Source organism: Nicotiana attenuata, chromosome 11, assembly GCF_001879085.1.
Source record: "Nicotiana attenuata strain UT chromosome 11, NIATTr2, whole genome shotgun sequence".
Lineage (NCBI taxonomy): Eukaryota > Viridiplantae > Streptophyta > Magnoliopsida > Solanales > Solanaceae > Nicotiana > Nicotiana attenuata.
The window spans coordinates 7,463,045-7,472,682 of record NC_031999.1 but is presented as its reverse complement, the minus strand read 5'-3'; the positions used below and the strand labels follow the sequence as shown (position 1 = coordinate 7,472,682).

At 35.4% G+C, this 9,638-nt stretch overlaps 1 non-coding gene across 1 annotated transcript; it reads right to left on the bottom strand.

Annotated features, from left to right (window-relative positions):
• Positions 1,194 to 1,265, bottom strand: TRNAG-UCC. Its single transcript has one exon. It is a non-coding gene; the product is annotated as a tRNA-Gly (tRNA).

The following is a 9,638-nucleotide window of genomic DNA, read 5'->3' as shown; positions in this document are numbered from 1 at the left end:
TTTATTGTACAAAAATTTAAATCCACCATTGAAGGACCTTGAAGCTTGAAACTCATAACTTGGTTTGTTTGAGTTTTTAATTGTTTTGATCCGATCCTGCATAGGTTTGTTTGGAAAGTTTGATTGGAGGTTGTAGCTAAAGTTTTAGTCAATTTGGTGAAGATTTTGTAGCAGATTTTAGAAATTTGGGTTGAAATATAGTTGAACTAGGGAAGAAGACGAATTTGTATTGTATACCCAAATAGTATACAAATATACCATTTTGGTATCTATTATAGTTTACAATATACTGCAACGGTATATTGTAATAATCGAAGAAGAACACAGTTACCTAACAGTATACCGCTACAGTATACAATATACTATAGGAGTATATAGTTATACTGCAACAATATACTATTATAGTATATAATATATTATTATAGTATACTGTAATAATATACAATATACTATAACAGTATGTTGTAATAATATACAATATACAATAATAGTATACTTATTACACGTAAATTCACTTACCTTTTCCCTTTTAATTTGCTTTAAGCTTTTACCTAGCGTGAGGGACAAATTGAAAATGCAAAAATAATAATATTATAGTATGATATATAATGTAACGGTATACTCTTACAATTAGATGCTTTTAGAATTTTTTAAAATTTTTATTGACAACTGATATTTATTTCAGTTTAATAATTGAATTAAATTTTTTTAATTCTTTGCGTATAATTGTATACCCTGTTGGTATAGTTATATACTATACTGGTATCATATGTTAGTTAATATTTTTTTGGTTGTGTTAGCTAATTAATTGGTACACAATTTAATTTTTCTTTAGTAATAATATAAAAAAAAAGAATAATAAAAAATAGTGAAAATAGTAAATGAAATTAGATTATGAAGAGAAAAAGAATATAAAAAAAAGAAGTTAAATGAAATTAGAAAAGGAAAAAAGGAAAAAATAAGAAGAAAACGAGAAAAAAGAAAAGGAGAAAAGGAAAAAAAAAAAGCATAGAAATAAAAAAGAATTGGAGAATAAAGAAAAAATTTCCCACAAAACCTACTATGGGTATGTAATGTAATTAGTTTATGGGTAGAAAAACAAATGGGTAGACAAGGGTAAATTGTTTTGTTTTTGGGGGTAACTGTGTCAAAACCCCAAAAAAGAATGCTATTTCTGAAAAAGATAAAAGGCATGCGTCTGCCGGGAGTCAAACCCGGGTCTATTGCTTGGAAGGCAATTAGCCTAACCGTTGGACTACAAACGCTGGTGTTGGTGAATTTCTTAAGTGTCGACATTTTTAATTGAAATTTGAACTAATCGTTCCGAAATTGCACTTTCACAAAAAAGAAAAGGAAAAAGCTCTTTCTGATATTTTCCCTTCGTAACCATACTCCATACTGTCCACCATCATGTTACTCGTATATACTGCCGTCTCTAATAGAGGCGGATCCAGGATTTAGTGATCGCGAGGGCATCATGACATTCAATATAAATTTATCACTGCTCGTAAAGATTGATACCGGGACATTGACTATTTCTTGAAGACATTGGTAAGCATATATAAAGTTTTTGCAGAAGTTACCGGATGCCGGTAACCCCTCTTGTTAAAGTGTGCGTCCGCCTCCGGTCTCCAACAATGGTGTAAGTGGAAAGGCCTGTAAAAACTTAGGAGTACTATTTTATCTTTACTTGGTCATACACAGTTAGAAAAGAATCACTCAAATAAGAGCCATATTCACTTGATCATCGTATCGTGATTCAATAGAAATGAAGGAACGCATTAATGCATCAGTTGAATTGTAAGTTTCTAGTTATAGGATCATGTAAAGTTCCAATAGTAACAGTACTAGAACCAAAGCTGCCACAATATATTTTCATTCGAAGCAGAGACAATTCGGACTTATGACTTTACATCTTGATGTCGTCTTTATTAGGATTAGGGACGGCAAAAGCCGAAGCCGAAGCCGTAGTCGAAGCCGAGCCGAGCGAGCGACGACGACGGCGCGAGGCTTGCCTTCTTCTCAACTCTTTAAGAGCTAGAAGAAGAGCAATTGCTTATATACCCATAAAAAACCTCTTCCTCTTCCAATATGGGACAATGCCCATTTGCCAAGGGAGGGGGAACTTAAAATTTCACTCAAAAATTTCATTTCCCTCCATTTCCCATTCACCCTCTTTTAAGTATTTAATATATTAATTAAATACCTTAAAAACCCAACAAGAGTTTCTCAAGTTAGGGAGACTAAGAATTCTCCCAAAAAGTGATCATATGCAAGAATGGATAATGGTTAACCATATTATCCGCCGCTTAACTCATTTTTTATCCGTATTAAATATGGGACGGGTCAGATAATTGATCCGTTTTTTCATTACCCGCTTTCGATCCGAAACATATCCGACCCAACCCAACCCGCCCGTTTGCCACTCCTAGTTAGGATATACTATAAATATGCATTTTGTTATAGTATTCTTTATGGAATAATTATTTTATTTATATAATTTAATAAAATTAAATTTTAAATAGTTCTTGAATTCGTTTGTGTGTTCTTTGCTTATATATAGTTTAGTGTATAGAGTTTTAGCTCATACACGGAAGATTAAATCATTAGTTCTTACTTTTTATAAGTCATAAGTATATATTCACAATCTAATGATGGAATTGGACAATTACAGTGATTGTAGCACAAGATTAAGTATAATTTATCTTGATTATAAGAATAGTGGTTCAATATTTTGCATTTATTGAATAGGCCAAGTAAAGATATTTGGATAACTAGAAGGTTCTTTCATGTGCGTTTTTAAATAACATATTTACAATATTTTTTGAAAAATTATGCTTCCATTTGATGAATAATGTGCCTGAAAATTATTCTTATTCTTGAAATCATGCAATTTCAGTTTTTACTTATTGATAATTGATCGGAATAATCCGAAAAAAGTTTCAAACCATAGGACACACAGAAACCCGACTTTTACTATATTTGGTCATGGTTCCGGAGGTCAAAAAGTTGACTAATTTCAATTGACCTAAAATTTAGCGGGTCTATCAGAAATGGCCTGGTGATCCATTCATGGCTAAACCGTGTGATGTTTAGAATTTTCAGAATTATTTAGATAATATTTTGGACGTTTTTCTATTTTCTGGAATTTGTTTTATAAGATTCTTAATACGTTTTGATCGAATGGCGGTAAGGATCACTCTTTATGGTCTCCATGATTAATATTTCTTTCATATTGGATAAATTCATTATAGGTAATCACTACGATTTTATTATTAGTTGTTGATTATTTATATTAGCTCTCCATCTGAGTACGTATGTTGGTTCAATGGAACTAATTTCTTATTATTGATATTCACTTGTCTTAAATTAATAGTATACTCTCTACTTGAGTTAGGTCTGTTTAAATTTATTGAGAGATAATTGTCATTACATATGTATATTGCATGAATAGCTCTTTTTCTATTGAAACTTATTATTCGAGGTGCATGAGTTAATCTGTATGTAGTGTCTTCGAACCTTAATTTTCAATGTTGCTTGACTGATTTGATGTATTTATATTATTGTCTTTCAAATTAACAATGACTGGGTTCAATCCTCTTAGTGCCATTTTTACTCAAAAAAACTTGAGGGTTCAAATTATGTTGGCTAAAAATGAAACTTGAATATCATTCTAATTATTGAAGAGTACAAATTTGTACGTGAAAGGGTGTATCCTGAAAAAATTAGAGAATCTGCTACAAATGATGAATAGAAAACTTACCAGAAATAGGTTAAGGTTGATGAGATGGCACTACGTTACATTCTAGGATCTATATTATCGAATATTTTGCAATATCAGCATCACTCCACGAATTCTGTTTATGATATTCTGGAAAATCTCACAGAGATATTTGGTGATCAAAATCGTGCAGCTAAAAACTGCCATGAAAGCTCTTGTGAACACAAAAATCATTGAAAGTTCGTCTGTTGGGGACCATTTCTGAAGATGATGAGTCTTTTGAATGAACTAAAGGTCCTTGGGGCTAACATTGATAGGGATACACTTGTTGAGATGATCTTGCAAACTTTGCCAGATAGTTTTGAGTAATTTCTCCTGAAATATAATATGAACAAAATAGATTTATCACTTGCGAAATTATTGATGTAATGATCTGATAGGTCGTTTTGTGCACGAGCTCCGCTTTTTATGATTTGAGACCTTTTATAGCATTATTTGATGATTTAAGACTTGTGTCACGACCCAAAATCTGCCTAGTCGTGATGGCACCCTAGTGCTAGGTAAGCCAAACATAGAACAAGGTAACTCAAATTATAAACGATTAGTAACAAGAAATTAAATGACTGAATTCTCTACAACCTCACATAGACTGGTAGTACAAGTCATGAGCCACTATGTTTAGATTTACAAACCAAAATGAAGAATAAGTACAAAATTTATTTGAAATTTACATAAACAGAGTTTAAATTCTAAACTACCATGAATAAGAGGTAGCTTGAGTCTCAAACACTGGAACGTCTTTAATGCAAGGCTTTATCTTCCATAACTGTGCGACTCCAAGATCTGCACACGAGGTGCAGAAGTGTAGTATGAGTACAACCGACCATATACTCAGTAAGTATCTTTACTAACCTCGGTGAAGTAGTGGTGAGGTTTTAAGTTAAAAGATACCTACTTATTATTTGTACCTGTGCAGATGATAAGCAGAAAGAGAAATACGAGAAAAGATACACACATAGTCACGTAATGAATGAAATGAGAATACAAATGACAGAGGGCCCCAGAATATCATCACTTCTCAGTCTCACAACACGATAAAATGGCAGACTGAATAACCATAATACATTTTCTTCTCCGTTGCGGCGCGCAACCCTATATATATATATATATATATATATATATATATATATATATATATATATATATATATATATATATATAACTCGACAGAGTAGAATGAGCATTCTAATATCAAAAACTAGTCTACCATATATAATGGCAAGGCTTGCAAAAAGTATATCACACAACCAATCTACAAGTCAGCCAATATTGTTAAACAAAGGAGAGTACTACATGAAACGGGCAAAGATATTTATCAAGTAGGAACATGGATCAAATGAAGGCATTCAATATATGGAATCATGTAGCAAGTAGAAGCATGAAGCAAGTAAAGGTATTTAATCAGTGAAGGTATATGGTAAGTAGACCATATAGTAAATGAATACATATAGTAAGTTAAAGCATGTGTTGGCCCAAGTTCAGGTGAAGTTTTGACGAATGACAAATGAACTCAGTCATGGACCAGGTCCATCATGTGAGACACAGTGTTTATCAACCTATACATGTGAGATACACGTGAAGGAGATAAGTCTCAAGGATAAAGCAGCAATATCTCCTGAACTGATCGAAAAGGTTACATATTGGATGAGGAAAGAAAGTATCCTCATGGGAAGAGGACACAATCCGGATAAAGGATAGAGTTGGAGTTTGTATTGTTCAAGGACTTAACTTCGATGGAAGATCAGCAATTGAGTCTCAATCAAACTCTGATTACTAACTCATTAAGTAACAGTAATTGTTCTCTTTTACAGGGATTGCACAAACGCAGAAGTGAAACTAAATTGAGAGCAAAAGAGCGAGGCAATTTTGCAAGCAATTTATGTGAGATTCAAGTGTGCATTCCTGAAGCTACTTGGACAAGATAGAAGAACCAATTCCATTGTGTTTATTCTTATTCTAGTTCAATTGTAGTAGGTGGTTTAAAGTTGTACCTTTCCAGCTTTTGTAGAAGCAATTGTAATAGGTACTTTGAGTATTCAAGTTATAGGCTAACTTGAAAGTGTCGCAACAGTTGTGGCTTTATGCCACACTGGGATTAGAGTTTAATCCTTAGGTTTACAAGAATTTTATAAATGCTGTTTTGGCTCAGTTATTCTAGTGGAAGTTTGGGAAAATCCTACTGAGTAGTAGGTCGTGGTTTTTTCACCTTTTGAGCCAGGTGTTTTCCACGTAAAAATCTCTGTGTTCTTTATTTTATGTACTCTTAATTCCGCAAACAGTAGTAGTAAGTACACCTAGAAGAACCAAGTTCTTCTAGAGCGAAAATTGGGTACCACACAAATCACCCCCCTCTTGTGTGGTATTGACGTTTAGAACATCAATTGGTATCAGAGCAGGTTATCCTTGAAGAGGCTAACACCTTAGGAGAAGATCAACATAAGTGCACCACCTGGGAACTGGGAAGGGCAATCCACTGCTAGGCCTCCACTTTTCAATGGTCAGTACTATTCTTGATGGAAGAACAGGATGAGAGATCACATCATAGGGGAAGACTATGAACTCTGGGACATAGTCACTGATGGTACCCTAGCAACCACAAAGAAGAATGCTGAAGGAGTTGATGTGCCAAAGACAAGGGCTGACTGTACTGCTGAAGACCTGAGATAATGCCAAGAAATGGCTTGTGTGTGGACTAAGTTCAGATGAGTACAGTAGGATCCAAAGCTGTACTACTGCTAAGGAGATATGGGACACCTTGCAAGTGGCCTATGAAGGAACACCTCAAGTGCAAAGATCAAGAAGAATACTGCTGTATTCTCAATATGAGAATTTTACTATGAAGGAAGGAGAAACTATCCAGGAGATGTATACTAGGTTCACTATGCTGACAAATGAACTTAAGTCTCTTGGAAGGGTTATTCTTGAAGAAGACAAGGTTGAGAAAATTCTGACAAGGGTTCTGCCAGTCACATGGGAAAGCAAAATCACTGCTATTCAGGAATCCAAGAATATTGCTACTCTCAGACTGGATGAACTGATTAGAAATCTGATTGCTTATGAAATGAGAAGGCAAACCATGAATATGGATACCCCCAAGAAGGAGAGAAGCTTAGCTCTTAGAATTGCTGAAGGTTCAGATCTGGAAGGTGATGAGATGGCTATGATCACTAGAGATTTTAAAAAGTAACCGATGAGAGGAAAGGGTTCTTCAAGAGGTACAACCTTCAACAAGACAAGAGCTCCTGAGAAACAGACCAATGAGGGTTGATACAAGTGTGATAAGACTGATCACATGATCAAAAACTGTCCTCAATGGGAAATTGAGTGGAAGAAAGAAAGAGCTGAACGAAGGAACAGGAAGAAGGAACAGGTTCAACCAAAAAGAAACAAAGGTTCAACCAAGGCTATGGTTGCGGCTTGGGGAGAAACCTCAGATGAAGACTCAGAAGATGAAGCTGAAGAAGAGCAAGCACTGATGGCCATCGGAGAATCAGATGATGAACAAGAGGTAAGTATTCTTCATCTCAAAGACAAGATTAAATTCTTGTCTAAAGAAAGGTTGGCTGAGCTATTACTAGACTTCATTGATGAGTCTGAAATAATAACAATGAGAAGGAAGTTCTGTCTAGGGAATGTGTGATCCTAAAAGCAAAATGCAAAAGTCTAGAGTCTAGGGCAAATGAGAGTGATAACAAAAATGCTGAGTTGAAGAACCAGGTTCTTGAACTTGACAACAATGTCCTAGAACTTAGGTCTGAAAACTTAAAACTGAAACTAGGAACAGGAAAGAAGAAAGTTGATCACACATATCTCACTCTAGAAGAAAATTTGGGAAAAATGAAAGATGAATTGTATAAGAAAGATGAATTCATCAAAGTCTTAAAAGAAGATCTAGGAAAGGTGAAACATGAACTAGACAGAACTTGCAAGTGGAACAAGGCTTCTGATGCACTCTCTTGGTTGCAAGAGCATCACAGTAGCAACAAGAGAGGACTTGGCTATGGGACTCAAGCACCAAAATGGGACCCTAAAAGCAAGTACCTCACACTTCCTGAAAACAAAATATGCACACACTGTGGCAAGACTGGTCATTACAAAAATGAATGTAATGCAAAAGTAAAGGCCAGTCAAAAGAACAAAGCCTTTGTTCAAGAAAAAAGTAAGCTGCCTGGATGGGCAAGAAGGAATTTGATTCACCCTTTTGCTTATAGAAAGGGACCCAAACTAGTTTGGGTTCCTAAGACTAACCCCTGATTTCCTTTTGCAGGTCCAAGTGAAAGGGAGGAGCCAAATATGGTATATGGATAGTGGCTGCTCAAAACATATGACTGGGGACAAGGACCAGTTCCTTTCACTTGAGGACTTAAAAGGAGGTAATGTCTCCTTTGGTAATGGAAAGAAAGGTGAGATCATTGGGGTTGGAAAGGTAGGCAAAACAGATTCTCATTCCATAGAGAATGTCTACCTGATAGATGGCTTGAAATATAGCCTAATAAGTGTGTCACAATTGTGTGACAGAGGTAACCTTGTGGCTTTTACCTCCACCAAATGCTTTGTGATTAACCTTATCACTAACAAGATTGTTTTGCAGGGAAAAAGAGTTAACAATATTTACATTGTAGATTTGTCCACTCTTTTAGAAAATGAACTCATTTGTTTAAGTGTGTTGGTTAATGATCCCCTCCTGTGGCACAAAAGACTTGGTCATGCAAGTCTAAATCAGCTTAACAAATTAGTCTCTAAAGACTTGGTGATAGGGTTACCTAATATCAAGTTCAAGGAAGACAAAGTTTGTGAGGCATGTGCAAGGGGGAAGCAGGTAAGGTCATCCTTCAAAAGCAAGAAAATGGCAAGTACAACCAAGTCGTTGGAACTGGTCCATATGGATCTATGTGGTCCAATGAGAACCATGAGCAGAGATGGAAAGAAATATGTAATGGTGTTAGTTGATGATAATTCTAGATTTACCTGGGTTCTATTTCTAACCTCCAAAGATGAAGCTTTTGACATGTTTTCTGCATTTGTTAGAAAAACTCAGAAACAATTAGGAAATCAACTTGCCTCCATTAGGTCTGATCATGGAACTGAATTTGAAAATTCAAAGTCTGCTGAGTTCTGTGATGAAAATGGTATAGATCATAATTTCTCTGCCCCTAGGACCCCTCAGCAAAATGGAGTAGTTGAAAGAAAGAATAGAACTCTTGGGGATATGGATAGAACCATGCTACTTTCTAGTAAATTGCCTCACAGCTTCTGGGCAGAGGCTGTAAACACTGCATGTTACATAATAAATAGATGCATGACCAGACCTCTGGTAGAGAAGATTCCCTATGAGTTACGTAAAGGGAGAAAACCAAACATATCCCATCTTAGGGCATTTGGTTGTAAGTGCTATGTGCACAATAATGGAAAAGACTCCCTAGGAAAATTTGATCCCAGAAGTGATGAGGGAGTATTCTTGGGATATTCTTCCCATAGCAAAGCATATAAAGTGTTTAACAAAAGAACTTTGTATGTAGAAGAAAGTGTGCATGTAGTATTTGATGAAACTAACATTCTTTCTAAGAGACAGGAACATGAAGATGAAGCCATTGGATTGGTAAAAGACTTGACTGAAGCATCAACTCATGTCAAAGTGGCACCAACAGAAGGAACAGGTGATGGAACAGGTTCTTCCATACAGGGCAACCTGACAGGGGGAAGAAATCAAAGAGGAATTGAAATAAACTTCTTGAAGCAACCTGTTCATGATCCTGTTCCTCAGTAAATGGCGGAAACATCTAGCAGAATCCAGTTGGTTGTAAAACCTCACAAGTATCAAAATTCTCATCCCATTGAGAACATTCTCACTGATCCA